At 37.1% G+C, this 22,123-nt stretch overlaps 1 non-coding gene across 1 annotated transcript; it reads right to left on the reverse strand.

Moving 5' to 3' along the window:
• Window positions 1–159: 159 nt before the first annotated feature.
• LOC141709116 (small nucleolar RNA R71) lies at window positions 160–266 on the reverse strand. Its single transcript, XR_012569709.1, has one exon. It is a non-coding gene; the product is annotated as a small nucleolar RNA R71 (small nucleolar RNA).
• Between the last annotated feature and the right edge of the window lie 21,857 nt (window positions 267–22,123).

The following is a 22,123-nucleotide window of genomic DNA, read 5'->3' on the forward strand; positions in this document are numbered from 1 at the left end:
GGTGTGATTGAAGATGCTATCAAGCTGCGACTCTTCCCATTCTCTCTGAGGGATAAAGCAAAGTGCTGGTTATATTCTCTACCACCAGGGTCTATCACCACATGGGAGGATCCTGCTCAAAATTTTCTCATTAAATTCTTCCCTATGGCGAAGACTGCTGCAATCAGGAATGCTCTTACTCAGTTTGCTCAGTAAGCTGGTGAATATTTGTGTGAGGCTTGGAATCGATATACGGAGATGCTAAGGAAGTGCCCACACCATGGCATGCCTGATTGGATGATTATAAACTGTTTCTACAATGGATTGGGTGCTACTTCTAGACCCATGCTCGATGCAGCATTAGGAGGAGCCTTGTGGGCCAAGAGCTACAATGAAGCTTATGAATTGATTGAACTGATGGCTGCTAATAAATACCAGAATCCTTCTCAGAGACTGACTCAGGGAAAAGTTGCAAGAATTCTGGAGTTGGATGCAGGAACTGCTATAGCTGCCCAACTTAAGGCTTTGACGATGAAGGTGGACACTTTGGCCAATTATGGAGTTAATCAAATCACTAGTGTCTGTGAGCTTTGTATTGGTGCCCATGAGACTGATCAATTTGCTATTTCTAGTGAATCAGCTCAGTTCGTGAGCAACTTTCAGCGATCGCAGCAACCTGTGCCAGCCACTTATCATCCCAACAACCGCAATCATCCTAATTTCAGCTGGAGCAATGCTCAGAATGCGGTTCAACAGCCTTATCAGCAGTACCCAGCCAAGCAGTATAACCCCCCTGGGTTTCAACAACCGCAATATGTACCAAGGCAGCAACTTCAGCTGCAACAAGCTAATGAAAAATCTAAATTAGAGGAATTGAAGCTTATGTGCAAGAGTCAAGCTGTATCTATCAAGACCTTGGAAAATCAAATTGGACAAATTGCCAATGCCTTGCTAAATCGTCAACCTGTTACATTACCTAGTGACACTGAAGTGCCAAGAAAGAGGGAAGCTAAGGAGCAGGTAAAGGAAATCACTTTGAGGTCTGGAAAGGTTACGAATCCCCAACAAACTCAAGTTTCGAATGAAGAAGCGGGGGTTGAAGAAGAAGAAGTAGAGCAGCAGGAAGCAGAAGTGGAACAAAGGAAGACTACTGTTGAGCACACTCCTCCTGAGGGTAATACAGTGGAGAAACAGAGCTATCCTCAACCGCCTTTTCCTAAGCGGCTGCAGAAGAAAAAGCTGGATAAGAAATTTGAGAAGTTTTTAGAGATGTTCAAGAAACTTCATATCAACATACCTTTCGTTGAGGCTCTTGAGAAGATGCCTAGTTATGCAAAGTTTATGAAATGTATACTCTCTCAGAAGGTGAAGCTAGATGATTTAGAGACTGTCGCTCTCACGGAGAAATGCAGTGCTATACTGCAACAAAAGTTGCCTCTGAAGCTTAAAGATCCAGGAAGTTTCACTATTCCATGCACTAGTGGAAAATTGTCTTTTGACAGATGCTTATGTGACTTGGGAGCTAGCATCAATCTGATGCCTTTGTCAATCTTCAAGAAGTTGAATTTTCCTGATCCAAAACTGACTTATATGACTTTATAGTTGGCCGACCGTTCTATTACATATCTGCGAGGTATTGTGGAGGATGTCTTGGTCAAGGTTGATAAACTCATCTTCCCTGCTGATTTTGTAATTCTGGATTTCGTGGAGGATAAGAAGATTCCCATAATTTTCGGAAGACCTTTCTTGGCGACTGGCCGAACCTTGATAGATGTGCAGAAGGGTGAGCTTACAATGCGAGTGCTGGATCAGGATGTAACTTTTAATGTGTTCAATGCTATGAACTTTTCTACGGAAAATGAGGAGTGCTTCAAGGTGGAGTTGGTCACATATGTGGTTACTTCAGAACTTGAACAATTGTTAAGGTCTGATGCCTTAGAGAAGGCCTTGTTGGGTGTTAGGTCACACACACACTGTAGAGGGGGTGAATACAGTGTAAAGTATAATCAAATCGAACTTTAATAACTCAAGTAACAGAAAACAAACTTTATTGAAACAATAAACTATGTTACAGTATGGAACTGTTACCTCTCAGTGATGAACAAATATCACGAGAGCTGCTAGGGTTACAATTAATAATCTTCTCGAATATTATAACACTTATAGTGTAAACCCTATGTCTGTGTTTATATACTACACAGTTACAAGATAATCGCTAATTGATATGGAATATAATTCTGCTTCCTAAAATATATCAATCAGATATCTTTTCTTCCAAGTATTATATTCTTCATAGAATTCCTTCTTCATGCATATCTCTTCTTATGTTTGTCTCGATCTTCTTTCCTTTAATCAGCTGTTGTCCTTATCTGAACGTCCTTCAGTACTTAAGTTCTGATATCCATCTTCTGATGATTATCTCCTGATAATATAAGTAATGATATCCTTAAGTCCTGACTTCCAGTAAGTACTGATTTATCCTGTTTAAGTAAGATCTGAAAACTAAACATAAATTATATTATCCATGACATTATCAAATATATCTAACAATCTCCCCTAACTTGTAAATTAGCATAATATACAAGTTTAACAATATTTGATGATGTCAAAAACATTAAGTACAAATGCATGAGAATTAGACTAGATAACTACAACTTACAGTCCTTAAAGCTTTACCAATCTTTAATTTTTGATAACAACTTCAGTCTGTACAAATATCAGAATTTAAGCAGTTGTAGATCTTGACTTGGCTTCATCTTCTGATCTCTCTGATGTCAGGAGTTGTTCTGAGATAGTTCTTCAACAAACATTTCTCAGCATATCTAAGTTCATCAATCATCCTCCTTTTAGCATCTTTAAGCTCTGCAGTATCTTCACCAATTTGAAAGATTGCAGCTCTGAGATCATTAATCTTAGCTTTTCTTATATCCTGATCCAGTCTGATCAAATATGCTTTATCAGACTCAAGATTGAATTCCACAGCCCTGTAACCCAGAAAGGTAGTTATAATCTTAGCAGTGTTGGGCTTCATTTCAACTATATCACCCTTGTGATCTCTGTACTTTGAAAGATATGTGGTGTCAGACTTAACAGAATAAAGCCTTTTCTGTGTCTGAATCTGATCCTTCAAATAGTTTGCAGCACTTTCTGTTAATCTGTCATTCACTTGAAGTAAGAATAGTACATGCTCCAGTTCTTCAAAATACTTCAATGGAATGGAATTTTTCCTTATATGATAAACTCTACCATCTGTCATGAAGTACAACAAGATGTGTTCTTTCAAGTAGGTATGGTAAACCATTTGTACAAATTCTAGTTGATTCAATCTCTCAGGAGTTGCTCCAATACCTGGTTCACTCAAGGAAGTTGGATCATTGGTAGTGTTCTGTATTTTTCTTTCATCAGCACTTCCCAATCCAGTTTTATCTCTTGCTTCCTTTCCAGTAACTACTCTTGCTTCAAAACCACTTGCAGCAGTCTTCAAAGGTTGAGTCTGTTTTGCTTTAGTGAATCCTGGTAGGAGTGTCTTTGATTTATCTTCTGATATCAAGTTAACTTGAGCTATGTCAGAGGTTACTTGCTTCTTCGGAATATCAGAACTTACTGTCTCTTGACTCTGAACAACTTGAGCCATGTCAGAGGTTGTCTTAAAAACTTTTCTTGAAGTCAGAGCAAGATCATCCTTTTCATCAGTGATTTCTTCATTCTCAGGAGACACATAAACCTTGATAGGTTCACCAACTTTTTCTTTACCCTTGGATCTTGGATCTATCTGCGGTTGTGATTTAGCCAATGTTGCTTCAGTATTTGTTCTTTCTTTTATCACAATGCCTTTGAGTTTTGGAACTGTCTTTTTACCAGAAGCTTCAGATTTAGATGTGACTTTTTCTGATTTAAGTCTGGCTTCTTCTTCCATTAAACCCTCCAAGTCCATTCCTGGATTTTCCTGAAGAAATAACTGTCTTGACATTTCTTCATCAAGATCTAAAAGTTCATCAAAACTTATCCTTTTACCAGTAGCAGAACTAATTCTTTTTTGCAGTATCAGAACTTGTCCTGTGACTTGTGATTTCAGCTTTTCTTGATGAGAAACCACTACCTTGACTATGACCTCTACCCATTCCAGAGTTTCCATGATCATCCTTTTCATCATCCTTCCCCTTCAGTGTCTTATTAGTTTTGCATTTGGACTTAATTACTTTCTCCCCCTTTTTGGCATCAGCAGGTAAGAGAAGAGAGACAAGCAATTCCACTGAGGCTTGGATTTCATTAAGTTGAGATTGCTGAGAAGCTTAATTTTTCAGAATATCATCAATTTGAGCTTGTTGTTTCTCTTAAGTCTTCTCAATATAAGCAACTCTGTCAAAGGTAGGTTGGAAGAATTTTTTCTTATCAATCTTCTGAACTTGTTCTTGCTTAATGAATTCTTCCTGAATCTTATGTAACGCTGCATGAGTAGTTGAATGAAGACCTTGTAGATGTTTAGTACTAAATGCAGTGACTCTAAGCTGTATTTTGAAATCATCAGTAATTAACATCTCATCAGCTTTAGTCAAGTGCTTAGCAAGATGCTGTGCAGATGGAGCACAGGTAACTGAGTTCCATTCCTTGGTCCACTCCTGTCCTGCAGGAGTTTCACTCCAAGGCATTGGTGCTTCTCTTGTAACAAACTTCTTAACAAGTACAGATTTAAGAACAGTTTGTTGAGGAGCATGTCCTGAAGGACCTGCTTCATCAGTATCTGCATTTGGAGCAGCATCACTAGTATCTCCAGCATTTGCAGCATCAGAACTTACAGAATCAGTATCCGCTGATAAAACAACAGTATGAGTAGCAATGGAGGCTTCAGGATCATCCTCTAATTGCTGATCTGGTTCCAAGGTCTGATCAACAGCCATATCCTGATGCTCACCTATATTCTGATTATCATCATCTAGATGCAGAGAAGGTGTTGTAGATAATTCTGGAGTTTGAGCAGCATCAGTAACAGGTGTTGTTGATGGATTAGTTGTTGTTGGAGATTCTAAGTAAAGTACTTCAGGCACAACCAAGTTCTGGATATCAATATCAGCACTTGTGCCTGAATTAACAGGAGATACAGTCCTAGGAGATACAGAAGGTGTGTTGGCCTTTTCAGTAAAAGCTTCCTTAGTTGAAGTTAATGGAGAAGCAGGGGCCTTAGCAGAAACTGGTTCTTGTGAGATCAGAGATTCATGATCTCCTTCCTTAGCTGCTGCTTCCTCATCATCTGAAACTGGCCTTTTTGCCCTCTGTTTCTTGTATCTCTTTGAAGATATGGATTCCTTGGGAGTTTCATCAACAATCATTCTTCTAAGCCTTTTGAGAAGCCTAGATCCCCCAATTGCAGAATCCTTCTGAGAAGGAACTTTCTCAGCTTCTTTATTAACAGGTTCTGAAGTAGAAACTTGTTCCTCACTATCAGATTCATCTCTCAAAACTATCCTCCTTCTCTTCTGAGGTGTTTGAGAAACATTCTTTGTCCTCTTAGCCTTGGAAGATGAAGGCTTCACAATAGGTGTTGAGGATGAAGGTTGAACTGTCTGTGAAGTGGAGAGATATGATTTGAGATATTGTCTGAGGGTAGGTTGAGTAGTATGAGTGGTATATGTTTATGGTTGTTGTGGTTTTTGAGATGTGGTGGTTGGTTGGACATCAGAATAAACAGATCTGTAGGTATCAGGATCAGCATTTACTAAGATCTGTTTTACAGATTGAGGAATCTGCAAGGGTCTAGCCACCTTTTTCTTAACATCAGCATTTACCAAATCATTAAAGGCTCATTTTGCAATTTTGAAAGATGGAGTTAAGTTAGTGGTAGGTTGGGGGTTATCAGCACAACAATGGTTAAAAATTAGCTGACAAAATCTAACAAAGTAGACAACATTCCTATCTTCTGTCATCCTATCCCCAATAAAACCTATCACAGCAGTTGCAAAATCAAAATGAGTTTGGTTAATGATAGCATACCCGATGTGCTGACTCATTATAGGAATAACATCAAAGTTTGAACATTTATTCCCAAAAGCTTTGGTGATGCAGTCAAAGAAGAAGCTCCATTCCTTTCTGATATGAGCCCGTTTCAACTGCCCAAGCTTTGCCAAACTCTGCTCATACCCCAAACTAGCCATGAACTCTTTAAGAGTTGATTCCTCCGGGGTTGAAAAAGTACATCCTTCTGGTAGATGTAGGGCCTTGCGAATTGTACCAGGAGTTATCCCATATGTAGAATCACCCACTTTGAAAACAATACTAGGAGTACCATTCTGACCACCATTATCAAAGTTTCCAGTCCTCCAAAATGTCAGAACTTGTTGGCTTGAAAAGGTTGAAGGTTGGGTCAATGCATACCCGATTTCACTGTGTGCAAGAAGATCTTGCACAAAATGCAACTCGGACGGAGCTTCAGCATTATCAAGAATTGCAGCATAGTTATTTGGAACAAATTTAGCTCCGTCAATGATCAAATCCTTAGGTGCCATGAAAATAATCGAGATTTAAGAGTGCCTGTTAGGTGTTTGATAAAATGTCTAAATGAAAAACCAACATCAGGAGAAGAAAGAGAGTAAAAGCAAATAGAGAGATAAAGTATAAAAGTGAATAAAAGATTAAAAAATCCTCTCTCTGTCTTACTTATACTTTGAAAAAAAAATATAACCGTTGGACACCTGTCAGACATGCAGTAATAATGAATAGTTAATAGGCACGGGAAAACAGTAATCATTACTTACCCACTTGCAGTTTTTCAAGGAAAAACCGTTCCACTTACCCAGTAATTTCATTAATCAAGGTAAATCAGTTTTAATTCAAAATTGAAACTGTTTCCACTTATTCAATTATTTTTCACTGCAACACCAATATTCTGAAAAAAATTCGAGTGAGAATGACCAATATAAATCAAGGGAACAAGTACTGATAATGTAAAATCAGAACTTAATTTAAATTTAAATTGAAATGGCCATCAGAATATGAATATTTATCAGGATTTATCAATGCATTACAAAACAACTCAGAGACAAGAACTTGCAAAAAAAGAAATTTCATTAATATATTAAGAGAATACATTCATGAAATTTAAATTACATCAGAACTTTTACAAGATTGTCCTAAGCTGCTAAACCTAACATCAACAGCCTTTGTCCTAGCTCAAGAAGCAGGGTTAGGCTGACGATGAAGAAAAACAGGAAGAAGAAAATAAATCATTTCTTCTTCCTACTCTCGACAAACAGAATAGCGAGTCGGATGATTCGCTCTTGTTGGCGGAGAGCTTCCAGCCTTTCCTCCTCCAATCGCTCCAGATTGCGATGGTAATCCATGTAGAAGAACAGGAGGTGGGTGAGTACCTCCTGGGGAACTGAGTCCCATATCTCATCAGGAATGGCAGTGACGTGCCATTCCTGCTGTTAGGCTTCACAGCTCAGCTCCATGTTGAATGTATCATAGTTCAAAAATATATTGTAATTGACCATGGTGTTTTTGATATTAAGAAAATGGAGATGAGTTTTGTTATAAAAGAGTTGATGTGAAGGCTAATGTGAAGTGGTTGTTTATATAGGCAAAAGAAGGCCAGGAGACGCAAAGAAATTTAATATTGGTAGGTAGAATTAATTCTACCTCATCTCCCTAGACTGGGAAGACGAAAAACAGTCATTGGAAGTGTAAGTCAGGGTTAATGCGCACAAGTAACAAGTAAAAATTACTGTACGTGTCGTGAACCACTATCCCTAATGATATTGACTGTTAATATTCTACCTAAACATAGTCTGATTTAAAATGAAACTGTTTTTAGATTTTATCCACAAATAAGTCAAGTAAAGAATTAGAATTTAATATCAGAACTTAGACTTATATCAGAACTTAACAGTTATCAGAACATAATTTCTTAACTCGAAAAATAAATGCCTATCTTAGTAAGTCCTCACACAAATTCTGATATAGATTCTTCAGAACTTAATCATCAGAACGTGCAATCAGAACTTGTCCTCAGAATTTGTGCAATGTGACACAGAGACTGTTCATCTAAAATAACATAGATCACCACAGTTATTTTCATCATTCATATGGAGTGTTTAATGTGTGCATTAAGCTAAATATCGGATAAAGAGTAAAGTCTGATTCACTTCAGTATATCTTAGAAATAAGGCATAACTAAAACTTTACTAAAAACCTGTCATTATTCTGAAACCTACCATTGAATGAGTTCATGCTTGAGTCCACCTCAACTATTTTGTGCTAATTTTGTGCATCTTTTTAAATTCCATTTTACAGTGGCTTCTCAGTGTAAGTGAGTCACGACTGCTTATCAGAATTTATGCTATTATCAGAGTATTTCTCCAGTAATCATAGAGTGTGAAAAGTCACCAAGAAAATATTTTGCTTTTCTGATGCATATTTAACTAATACCAGCAATGCACTTGGGTCGTCCCTTCCACATTTGTACTCTAGATCTCAAAGGAGTACCTGAATTTTAATCCTTGATTCTTTTCTTTTTCTTTTGATAAGAGAGGTTTATCAGCACTTAGTACATTCAACGGATTTACTAGCATCAGAACTTAACAGATGAGAAGCATTATTCTAGTTTGTGATTTAGTAATAAGATAGACAAAGTAAACTCAACTAAGTTCAATATCAGAATTTGCTTGTGTCAATAGATTTCCACAGAAATAATTACTTCTAACATGGGATCCCTAGTTTATTGAAGACTACTAGGTCAGCATCTAGCACAGGTATCCTCATAGGATTGAATAGTTACATTAACAGACATATCACTATCAGAGTTTAGAAACTTACATCAGACAACAGTCAGTACTTAAGCAAATTTTCAATTAAGCACAAAATACACAAAGAGAGTAATTTATGTAAATACTGATCATAAAGTCTGATGCATCAGAACAAAACTAAGCAGATTTAGAGAAAGAACCTGAAACCATTCCAAGTTCATTTACCAATCTTGTAAAATTCGCTTCACACAGTGGTTTTGTGAAGATATCTGCTAGTTGTTGATCTGTTGGAACAAAGTGCAATTCCACTGTACCTTCATCCACATGTTCCCTTATGAAGTGGTACCTGATGCTGATGTGCTTTGTCATAGAGTGTTGAACTGGATTACCTGTCATAGCAATAGCACTTTGATTATCACAGTAAATAGGGATTTTGAAATATGTTAACCCATAATCCAGTAACTGATTCTTCATCCAAAGAATCTGTGCACAACAGCTTCCTGCAGCAATGTACTCTGCTTCTGCAGTTGATGTGGAAATTGACTTTTGTTTCTTGCTAAACCAAGAAACCAATCTGCCTCCAAGAAATTGGCAGCTTCCACTTGTGCTTTTCCTGTCAATTTTGCAACCTGCAAAATCTGCATCTGAGTAACCTATTAGTTTAAAATCTGATTCTCTGGGATACCACAATCCCAGATCAGCTGTTGCCTTAAGATACTTGAAAATTCTTTTCACAGCTGTTAAGTGAGGTTCTCTTGGATCTGCTTGAAATCTTGCACAAAGACAGGTAGCATATATGATATCAGGTCTACTAGTAGTTAGATAGAGTAGAGAGCCAATCATACATCTGTAATCAGTAATATCCACTGATTTACCAGTATCCTTGTCCAGTTTTGTTGCAGTGGCCATGGGAGTGGATGCACTTGAACAATCTTGCATTCCAAATTTCTTCAGCAAGTTTCTGGTGTACTTAGTTTGACAAATAAAAGTGCCTTCTTCATTCTGCTTGACTTGAAGGCCCAGAAAATAGCTAAGTTCCCCCATCATACTCATCTGATACCTTGACTGCATCAGTTTGGCAAACTTTTTGCAAAGTCTGTCATTTGTAGATTCAAAAATGATATCATCAACATAAATCTGGACCAGAAGTAAGTCCTTTCCATGGTTGAGGTAGAACAGTGTTTTGTCTATAGTTCCTCTGTTAAATTCACTTTCCAGAAGAAACTGAGCTAAAGTCTCATACCATGCTCTAGGAGCTTGCTTAAGTCCATAAAGTATTTTATCAAGCCTGTAGACATAATCTGGATATTTGGAATCTACAAAGCCTGGAGGTTGTTCAACATATACTTCTTCCTCCAATTCTCCATTGAGAAAAACACTTTTCACATCCATTTGAAAGACAGTAAACTTTTTGTGAGCAGCATAAGTCAAAAATATCCTTATGGCTTCTAACCTAGCAACTGGTGCAAATGTTTCATCATAATCAATTCCCTCCTGTTGAGAATATCCTTTTGCAACCAGCCTTGCCTTATTCCTTGTAATTATGCCATCACTGTTAGTTTTGTTTCTGAATACCCACTTTATACCAACAACAGATCTATTCCTTTGGTCTTGGCACTAGAGTCCAGATTTTGTTTCTTTCAAATTCATTTAACTCTTCCTGCATTGCTTGCACCCAATCAGCATCTTGAAGAGCTTCTTCCACTTTCTTTGGCTCAGTCTGAGAAAGAAAAGAATTGTAAAGACATTCATTTGAAGTACATGTTCTAGTTCTGACACCTGCATCAGGACTTCCAATTATCAAATCAGTTGTATGTGATTTAGTCCACTTTCTTGCAGATGGAAGGTTTTCTCTAGAACTGGATGCTCCCCCATGATCCATGTTGTCTTCATTTTCATTTTCTGATGCTCCCCCTGAAACTATGCTCTCTGAGTTGGATTCTTCAGAATTTAGATTTTCAGAACTATCAGTACTTGGCTTATCAGAACTTGACAAATCAGAACTTGAAGAGCCAGATGTATGTTCTGATGCTTCTTGAGATGTGGTAAGATCTTGAGTATGCTCCCCCTGCATAGGTGCATCTTCCTTTGGTGTAGTCACCACAGTTTCAATAACATCAGAGTTTAATCCATCAGAGTTTGCAGTATCAGGACTTAGATTGTCAGGATTATCAGTATCAGAATTTGAGTCTTCATTTCAAATCTCAGCTGATCATGATCAATAAAATCTTCAAGTCCAGTAATCTTCTTGTCATCAAAAGAGGCATTGATAGACTCCATGACCACTCTTGTTCTCAAGTAATAGACTCTGAAGGCTTTTGTGGAAAGTGGATATCCAACAAAGATTCCTTCATCAGCTTTTAGATTAAATTTGGATAGCTGTTCAGGATGAGTCTTAAGAACAAAACACTTGCATCCAAATACATGAAAATACTTCAGATTTGGCTTCTTTTTCTTCACCATCTCATATGGTGTCTTTTCTTGCTTGTTAATGAGTGTTGCATTTTGAGTAAAACAAACAGTCTGCACAGCTTCAGCCCAGAAATAGGTTGGAAGCTTTGCTTCATCAAGCATTGTATGTGCAGCTTCAATGAGAGTTCTATTCTTCCTTTCAACAACTCCATTTTGCTATGGAGTTCCAGGAGCAGAGAATTCCTGCTTGATTCCATGGTTTTTGCAGAACTCTTCCATTATCAAATTCTTGAACTCAGTGTCATTATCACTCCTTATTGTCTTCACAGAATCTTTGACCAATTTATCCAGTTGTTTGACATGATCAATCAAGATAGATGCAGTTTCACTTTTTGTGTGCAAGAAATACACCCATGTGTATCTGGTGAACTCATCTACTATGACCAAGGGATATTTCTTCTTTGCAATAGACATGACATTCACTGGACCAAATAGATCAATATGTAGTAGGTGATAAGGCTCAAGAATTGATAATTCAGTTTTGCTCTTGAATGAGGATTTTCTTTGTTTGGCCTTCTGACAAGAATCACAAAGGCCATCAGGGGCAAATACTGACTTTGGCATTCCTCTCACAAGATCTTTCTTGACCAACTCATTTATATTGTTGAAATTTAAATGTGAGAGTTTCTTGTGCCAATTCCAGCTTTCTTCAATTGATGCTCTACTCATCAGACAGATTGTAGAACCATCAGTACTTGTTAAAATCTTAGCTTCATAAATGTTACCACGCCTGTATCCTTTCAGAATAACTTTGCCTGTAGATTTACTCACAACTTCACAGTGTTCTTCAAAGAAATCAACATGATAACCTCTGTCACAGATTTGACTTATACTCAGCATATTATGTTTAAGTCCTGAGACCAGAGCTACTTCTTTAATGATGACATTCCCAAGATTGATATTTCCATATCCCAATGTTTTTCCAATGTTTCCATCTCCATAAGAAATACTTGGGCCAGCTTTCTCCACAAAGTCTGATAGCAGGGCTTTATTTCCAGTCATATGTCCTGAACACCCACTGTCCAGAACTAGGATGTTTTTCCTGTTGCCCTGCAATCATAAAGACCACTAATGATTAGTTTTAAGGACCCAGACTTTCCTGGATGCTTTGGCCTTATCAAATTTGTTAACATTTGCAGCGGATTTAGCATCAGAGTTTATGTTAACATTTTTCTTATCAGAATTTACACTATCAGACTTTGAATCAGAATTTACACTAGAAGGAACAATGGAAACTTTCTTTAAAGAAGGTTTTATTTGATAATAATCATAGTACAAACTATGATATTCCTTACAAGTATAAATGGAATGCCATAAACTACCACAATGAAAACAAGGATTTTGTGGCTTATATCTAACAGACTGACTCTTAACTCCTTTCTTTGAAGGTAAGGAGTTTATGTTCTTATTCTTCCTGCAAAAAGAAGCCAGATGGTTAGAATTTCCATAGTTATGACATGTTTTCCTAGGAGCTTTAGGAACAGGTTTATAATCATTGCTTTTATTCACACCTTCCTTTCCATTCCTATTTTTCCTAGGTGATTTTACCTTTTTTGCGTTCTTAACATCTTTCAGCTTATGCTTAAGCTGCTTTTTAGTCATTAAGCCTATGTTTACTTCGGCTGTCTTTTCCTGTTTTAGTTTGTTAGAAGTTAATCCCTTTTTAACTTCTGATTTCTCATTATTAGACTTTACAGTTACAAACTTAACAGGTTTTAACTTTGGCTTTTGCTTAACAATAACAGGCTTAATTTCTACAGTTCCTTTATCATTTTTATCCTCTCCATAACCTAAGCCCTCTTTCCAGTTTTCACTAAGCAAATTTTGAGTTGTTCTGCCAGAGTTAGTCCAAGTCCTGATAACCTCTCTTTCCTTTTCTAACTCAGTTTTTAGAGATTCATTCATTTTTAGCACTTCATCCCTAACATAAAAAGCATCATCTCTATCTTTCTGAGTTTGATGGAACATAACTAACTCTTTTTCTAAGAAATCATTTCTTTTCTTAAAAGCAAGAGTTTCAAAAGTTAATCTTTCACATGTTAAAGTTTGATCTCTATAACTAACAAACATGGTTTTAAGATATCTTCTCAACTCATTAATATCATTAGTATGAAAAGCATAAGTAGTCTGAGGTACCTTTGATTCAGCAGCTTCAGAACTGCTTTCAGCACTTGCTTTATCAGCATTTGCCATCAAAGCATAATTCTCCTCACTTTCAGAGTCTGAGGTGTCTGTCCAGCTTTTCTTCTTTGTGACAAGAGCCTTGCCTTTGTCACTTTGTCACTTTCTTGCAATCAGGAGATATGTGGCCTTTCTCACCACAGTTATAGCATTTGACATTGGTGTAATCTGCTCTGTCAGACTTTCCTCCTCTGCCCTCAGATCTTCTGAAATTCTTCTTATCAGAACTTGTGCTTTTCCTGGAAAACTTCTTTCCCTTCCTGAACTTTCTGTATGCAATCTTTGTGATCCCTTTCACCATAAGAGCACACAGCTTCATCATCTCCTCATCAGCATCAGTCTCAGGCAAGCTTTCAGATTTTAAGTCATCATCACTTTCGGAACTTGATGACTCAGTATCAGACTTTGTGAAAAGAGCTTTACCCTTGTCTTTCCTTGAGGTAGCTGCCTTGGGGGATTCTTCTTCAGCCTTAAGAGCAACTGTCCTTGACTTTCCTCCTTTCCTCTTGCTTCTTTGTTCCATCTCAAGTTCATGAGTCTTGAGCATTCCATAAATTTCATCAAGAGTTGTTTCATCAAGATTGTAGTTGTCTCTTATTGTTGTTGCCTTCAAATCCCAGCATTCAGGAAGAGCTAACAGGAATTTAAGGTTTGAATCTTCAAGATCATACTCCTTATTAACCAGTTACAAATCATTCAAGAGTTTGACAAATCTATCATATAAATAAGTCAATGACTCATTAGCCTTTAAGTCAAAGTGTTCATACTCTTGAGTGAGTATTGGCTTCATGTTCTTCTTAATTGTATCAGTTCCCTGACACCTTGTTTCCAGAGCATCCCATATCTCCTTTGCAGTCTTGCAGTTAATTATCCTGTTTGACATTACATTATCAATGGCACTATGCAGTAAGTGTCATACCTTAGCATCCTTAGCAATTGATGCGATATCTTCAGCAGTATAATCACTCTTCTCCTTAGGTACAGTCTTTGCTGCTTCACCTGCAACTGCAATAGCGAGCTTGGTTGGTTTGTGAGGTCCTTCCTTGATTCTATCAAGATATTCTGGATCTGTAGCTTCCAGAAACATGGTCATCCTCACCTTCCATATGGCATATTCAGATGGTCTCAGTATGGGAATTTTGATGGTCTCATACCGACTTTGAATTTGTGTCTTTGGAGGTTCTTCAGTTTTGGTGGGCTTAGTTAGAGTTTCTGTGTCAGACATGATTGTGTTTGGATCTTAAACTGTTTATGCGTTAACAGATAGGCTCTGATACCACTTGTTAGGTCACACACACACTGTAGAGGGGGTGAATACAGTGTAAAGTTCAATCAAATCGAACTTTAATGACTCAAGTAACAGAAAACAAACTTTATTGAAACAATAAACTCTGTTACAGTATGGAACTGTTACCTCTCAGTGATGAACAAATATCACGAGAGCTGCTAGGGTTACAATTAATAATCTTCTCGAATATGATAACACTTATAGTGTAAACCCTATGTCTGTGTTTATATACTACATAGTTACAAGATAATCGCTAATTGATATGGAATATAATTCTGCTTTCTAAAATATATCAATCAGATATCTTTTCTTCCAAGTATTCTATTCTTCATAGAATTCCTTCTTCATGCATATCTCTTCTTATGTTTGTCTCGATCTTCTTTCCTTTAATCAGCTGCTATCCTTATCTGAACGTCCTTTAGTACTTAAGTTCTGATATCCATCTTCTGATGATTATCTCCTGATAATATAAGTACTGATATCCTTAAGTCCTGACTTCCAGTAAGTACTGATTTATCCTGTTTAAGTAAGATCTGAAAACTAAACATAAATCATATTATCCATGACATTATCAAATATATCTAACATTGGGGAATTCAGTTAGTGAAGATGACGAAGGTGAAGAACAATTGAAATATCTGAATGCTTCTCCCTAGAAGAAGAAGATTGATATGCCTTTTGAATCTCTTAGAATGGAGGAATTGAACAAAGCCCCTAAACGCCTCAAGCCATCTATTGAGGAAGCTCTTACTCTTGAGCTTAAGCCTTTACCTGGGCATTTGAGGTATGCTTTTTTAGGTGATGCATCTACTTTTCCTGTTATTATTGCATCTGACCTTTCAGGTAGCGACAAGGAGAAGCTTTTGAGGATTCTAAGAGAGTTCAAATCGGCAATTGGATGGAGTATAGCAGATATTAAGGGAATCAGCCCTTCTTATTATATGCATAAAATTCTGCTAGAGGAAGGTAGCAAGCCTACAGTTGAGCAGCAAAGAAGACTTAATCCGATCATGAAGGAAGTAGTGAAGAAGGAAATTCTTAAGTTGCTGAATGTAGGGATTATTTATCCCATTTCTGACAGTTCCTGGGTGAGTCCAGTTCAGTGTGTACCGAAGAAGGAAGGTATCACAGTTGTTGCTAATGAGAAGAATGAGATTATTCCTACTCGAACAGTTTTGGGATGGAGAGTTTGTATGGACTACAGGAAGCTGAACAAGGCCACTAGGAAGGATCACTTCCCTCTGCCTTTCATTGACCAGATGCTTGACAGATTGGCTGGTCACGAGTATTACTGTCTTCTGGATGGCTATTCGGGTTACAATCAGATTTGTATCGCTCCAGAAGATCAGGAGAAGACTACCTTCACTTGTCCATTTGGTACTTTCTCCTTTAGACGAGTTTCATTTGGTCTGTGTGGTGCACCAGCCACATTTCAGAGATGTATGATGGCCATCTTTTCTGATATGATTAGCCAGAATATGGAGGTGTTCATGGATGACTTCTCTGTATTTGGCGATTCTTTTGACGAATGCTTACAGAATCTTGGACATGTTCTCAAGAGGTGCGTTGAGATCAACTTGGTTCTCAATTGGGAGAAATATCACTTTATGGTGCAACAAGACATTATTATTGGGCACAAGGTTTCTAGTAAGGGTCTTTAGGTGAACAAAGCTAAGGTGGGGGTCATTGAAAATCTTCCTCCGCCAATTTCTTTTAAGGGAATTCGTAGTTTTCTTGGTCATGCGGGTTTCTATAGGCGTTTCATCAAGGACTTCTCTAAGATTTCGAAGCCATTGTGCAGTTTGCTAGAGAAAGATGTCCCTTTCAAGTTTGATGACGAGTGCCTTGCCATTTTTGAGACATTGAAGAAGAGTTTAATCTCGGCACCTGTCATAACTGCACCTGACTGGAATGAACCTTTCGAGATGATATGCGATGCAAGTGACTATGCAGTTGGAGTAGTTCTTCGACAGAAAAAGAATAACATATTTCATGTGGTCTACAATGCTAGTAATACCTTGAATGGTGCTCAACTGAATTATACTACTACGGAGAAAAAACTTTTGGCTATTGTCTATGGTTTTGAGAAATTTTGATCTTATCTACTTGGGACTAAAGTGACAGTTTTCACTGATCATGCTACAATTCGTTATCTCGTCTCGAAGAAGGACTCGAAGCCTAGATTGATTAGATGGGTTCTTTTGCTTCAAGAATTTGAATTAGAGATCAAGGACAGAAAGGGGACTGAAAATCAAGTCGCTGATCATCTCTCGCGTTTAGAGAACCCTAATGCTACTTCACTGGACAAGACATTGATAAATGAGTCTTTTCCTGATGAGCATCTGTTTAGAGTGCAAGAGGAAGAACTGTGGTTTGCAGACATTGTAAACTACCTTGTGATTAACATCATGCCTCCCGACTTATCGTACGCTTAAAGGAAGAAGTTTCTGCATGAAGTGAAGTGGTATATGTGGGATGAGCCGTTTCTTTTTCGACAAGGAGCTGACCAAATCATCAGGAGATGTATTCCTTACGAAGGGGATCTTACGAGATTGCAACCCAACGACTTATGGAAGACACTATGGTAGAGAAAAGACAACAGCTCATATTCTTCAAGCATGATTCTTTTGGCCAACCTTATTTAAAGATGCTCATCAGTTCGTTTTGAAATGTGATCGATGTCAACGTGTGGGTAATATATCTAAGAGGGATGAGATGCCTCTTAATGTGCTTCTCGAGGTTGAAGTCTTCGATATTTGGGGAATTGACTTTATGGGGCCATTTATCTCATCTTGTAACAATCAGTATATCTTGTCGGTGGTTGATTATGTGTTGAAATGGATTGAAGTTAAGGCGTTGCCAACGAACGATGCGAAGGTGGTGCTTAATTTTCTTCACAAGCAGATATTCACAAGGTTTGGAACTCCAAGAGTCATAATCAGTGATGAGGGGTCGCATTTTTCCAATCGCAAGTTCACTGCTATGATGCAAAGGTATAATGTGAAATCATCACATTGCTACGGCTTATCATTCTCAGACGAATGGTCAAGCTAAGGTATCTAACAGAGAGATTAAGTGCATCTTAGAGAAAGTTGTGTATCCGTCGAGGAAAGATTGGTCTTTGAAGCTTGATGAAGCTATTTGGGCTTATAGAACAGCATATAAGACTCCATTGGGAATGTCGCCATTTCAGTTGGTTTATGGTAAGGGGTGTCATTTGCCGGTGGAGCTCGAGCATAAGGCGTATTGGGATTTGAATAAATTGAATCTAGACTTGGATGCAGCTGAAAAGAAGAGGATGCTTCAATTGAATGAGCTCGATGAGTTCCGACTTCAAGCTTATGAGAACAACAAAATGTATAAGGAGAAAGTCAAGAGGTGGCACGATAGGGGTCTAGTGCTCAAATCATTTGTGCCGGGACATTAAGTTCTTTTGTTTAACTCCCATCTCCGTATTTTTCCTGGAAAATTTAAGTCAAGGTGGTCAGGGCCCTTCATAATCAAAATTATGTTTCCACATGGAGCGGTGGAAATTTTTGAAAATGATTTGGGCCTAACATTCAAGGTAAATGGTCAGAGGTTGAAGCATTACTATGGTGACATGACAAATCGCGAGTTGGTTAGTGCAGTTTTGTTGTCCATTTGATCTTAAGATTCTACGTCAAACTAATGACGTAAAACAAGTGCTTCTTGGGAGGCAACCCAAGTTTGTTGTACATTAGTAGGTAGAGGAAGCAAGAAGAAAGATGAAAAACACAAAAAATTCAGAAAAGGAAAAAAATTCAGGGCCAACTTCAGTAGCCAAGCACCCCCACGCTGATCTAGTGTGCGGCCGCGCTGTTTTTCCAAAGTGTAAGCGTGTTGGGTTTCGAGCACATAAACGCAACGGAAATAGTAATTAAAAATGTAAAAAATCAGAATTATCGAAACCCACCGCAGGATCCATGCGAAAAACATATATTTAATTCGTAGATCAGATTGTTTACCTTAAGAAGCTTTACCAATTGGTTGACTAATGGAGATCCAAAACTTGTTCAATCACCACGCATCCCGCTCTCGTGATCTACGCTCTATCGGTATCCACATGAATGCTTGAACTTAAGGATTGGATGTGTACTAGCACAAACCTGTTTTTTCTTGCTCTCTCCATCTTCTCTCTTGGTGGCTAGGATTTTAGTAAAAGTCCTGCACACCCAAAAAATCAGTCACCCAAGAGATATTATTTAGAAAGTAGAAAAACGAATTATAACTCTTAACTAATTAGGACTTATTATTAATTTGAAATTCCTATTTGTATTATAATTAAGTCTCACTTAATTATTTAACAAATAAATTTCATAATTAATATTAGTAAATTTGAATATCATTATTTATCTAATTAATTAAGTCAAACTTAATTAATATTATAAATAATTCAAATTACTTTAATTTAATTTAAATCCAATTTAAATTAAATAATCCTTCATGCATTCTTTATGTGTGACCCTATAGGTTATTATTACATTGGCAATGAATTTAAATCTAATTTAAAATCGTAAACAATGAGCGGCATCTAGTAATACATCATTGCTACCCAAGTAATAATAATTGAATCGGTGATCGATTAAACCTTTCGTGAATAATGTACAATGTAATATAATCCCTTTAACCACATATTATAGATTAAACTAGAGGCATGTAATGTGTCATCCTCATCAATGTTTAATCCAGATTTCCTTGATCAATGAGTAGACTATCATATCAAATTAACATTTGAGCATGGCCACGCATTCCGTAGTCTAGCTCACACAAGAGGCCAATAATATCACTCATAAAATAGGAGGGTTAAATCTCTTCTAGATCATTCATATTTCTCATATGATTCATAATATACCCAATGTCCACTTTTATCATTACCCGGTCAAGGATAACTTTTAATGGAATCAATGTATATTAATTCTTGTATAGAAATATAATGACTTCAGGTCTAAAGACCATCATTATCACTGTGAGAATTACTTATGACACAACAGACATGTAGAATCTCACATCGGGTCTGTCCAGCACCATGTACATGTACATCTGCCTGTGTCTTTGACTTTAGTATCACTATACCTATGATCAATGAGATGTGATCATCAGTCAACAAACACACTAGTCTTAATGCATTATTATTGTCCCTTAATAATAATACTCGATTAGAGACCTTTATGAATATTGATACTATTCTCATAATCTCATTTCTAAGTCACGTACTTAGAGATATAGAATTGCATATCATATTCCAAGGACATTTATTAATCTAACATTTATATTACAGTAAATTAAGAATTAATAAATTATAAAGGGAATAATCGATAGAACATAAATATTAATAATCCAAATGTCTTTAACTAAAACATCATAGTGTTGTCTCTAGGGCACAAACACTAACAATCTCCCACTTGCACTAGAGCCAATCACCCATGTATCTAATACTCATGGAACTAGTATGACCATCGTACTTCTACTGTTATAAAGTCTTAGTTAGTGGGTCTGCAACATTATCATTACTATGCGCTTTACATTTATATCTCCTTGATCATTAATCTCATTCATAAGGTGATATCGCCTAAGGACATGTCTAAACAGTCTCCTTGGCTATTTCGAAAAGTATCAATATATTCGGCTTCCATTATAGAATCATCAATGTTCTTACTGTGAACCATTCCAGCTAACATAACTTATATTTAGACAAAACACAAACCAGACATAGACATATAATCATCCTTATCTATCCAGAAATTAGGTTAAGAAACTAGTATCAGTGTAACCCTTTACAACCAGTTCCCTATCTTCTCCATATACCAAAAATAAATCTTTAGTCCTCTTTAAGTACTTAAGAATATTCTTGAAAATAATCCCGTGACCCTAACCTAGATTAGACTGGTATCTGCTCGTCATGCTCAAAGCATACGAAACATCAGGATAAATACATATCATTGTACACATTATAGATCCAATTGCTAAAGCATATGGAGCTTTCTTAAACAGCCCTTATCATCTAATGATTTAGGGGCAATTATCTTTTGAGATCACTATCCCACGAGACATCGAAAAATATCTTTTCTTTGTCTCTTGCATCATAAAATGATGTAATACTTTATCAATGTATGTACTCCGACTAGGTCAATTAATCTCTTCAATCTATCTCTATAGATCTTAGTGCCTAATATATAGGTAGCATCGCCTAAGTCTGTCATTTAGAAACTATTTCTCAACCAAGTCTTAACAGCCTATAGAGAAGGTATGCCATTTTTTATTTGTTATATGTCATCTACATATAATACTAGGAATGTCACATGGCTCCCACTAACCTTCTTGCAAACACATGGTTCATCTTCGTTTTGAATAAAGCCAAACACTTTGACCGTTTTATCAAAATGAATATTCATTCTCCTTGAGGCTTGCTTCAATCTATAAATAGATAGAATCAATTACAAACTATCTTAGCAAACTTTGGATCGACAAAACCCTCAGGTTGTATCATATATACATCCACTTCAAGGCTCCCATATAAGAAAGCAGTTTTGACATCCATTTGCCAAATCTTATAGTCAAAGTAAGCAACTATTGCTAACAAAATCCTGATGGACTTGACTATAGTAACCAGTGAAAAAGTCTCATCATAATCTATACCATGAATTTGTTTGAAACTTTTTGCCACTAGTCGCGTCCTATAGGTCTGTACTTTACCATCCATGTCAGTTTTCTTCTTGAAAACCCACTTGCACCCTGTAGGTTTTACCCCTTCGAGTGGATCAACTAAAGTCAATACTTTATTTTGATACATATAATCCATCTCGGATTTCATGGCTTCTAGCCATCTCTCGGAGTCTGAACTATTCATAGCATCTTGGTAGGTGAGAGGCTTATCATTATCCGTAAGCATCACATCACCATCTTGAGTCAAAAGAAATTCATAATTTCTCCTGGGCTCATGGTGAATCCTATTAGATCTACGAATAACCTGTGTTTCTTGGACGGGATTACTTTCAACATTTTGATGTACATCCTAATCTTATTCCAACTCTGGTTCAATGTTATCATGTGGTTCTCGATCTTCATCGAGATGTATGTGTTCTCCCACTGATTTTCTTACAAATTAGTTCTCACTCAAAAAATACAGCGGCCTGAGCAACAAACACTTTGTTCTCGGAAGGATTATAAAAACTATACCCTAGTCTCACTTGGGTATCCCATGAAATAGCATCTATCTAATTTTGGTCCAAGCTTGTCAGAGGCTAAACGTTTTACAAACGCTTCACATCCCCAAATTTTCTTAAATGACATGCTATGACATTCATCACTCTATATCTCATACGGAGTATTTTGAACCGCTTTAGTCGGAACTTGGTTAAGTGTATATCCGGCCGTTTCTAGAGCATAACCCTAGAAACTGAATGAAAGATCCGCTTGACTCATCATCAATCGCACTATGTCCAAC

The sequence above is a fragment of the Apium graveolens genome, chromosome 2 (genome assembly GCF_009905375.1).
Source record: "Apium graveolens cultivar Ventura chromosome 2, ASM990537v1, whole genome shotgun sequence".
NCBI classification, from domain to species: Eukaryota; Viridiplantae; Streptophyta; class Magnoliopsida; order Apiales; family Apiaceae; genus Apium; species Apium graveolens.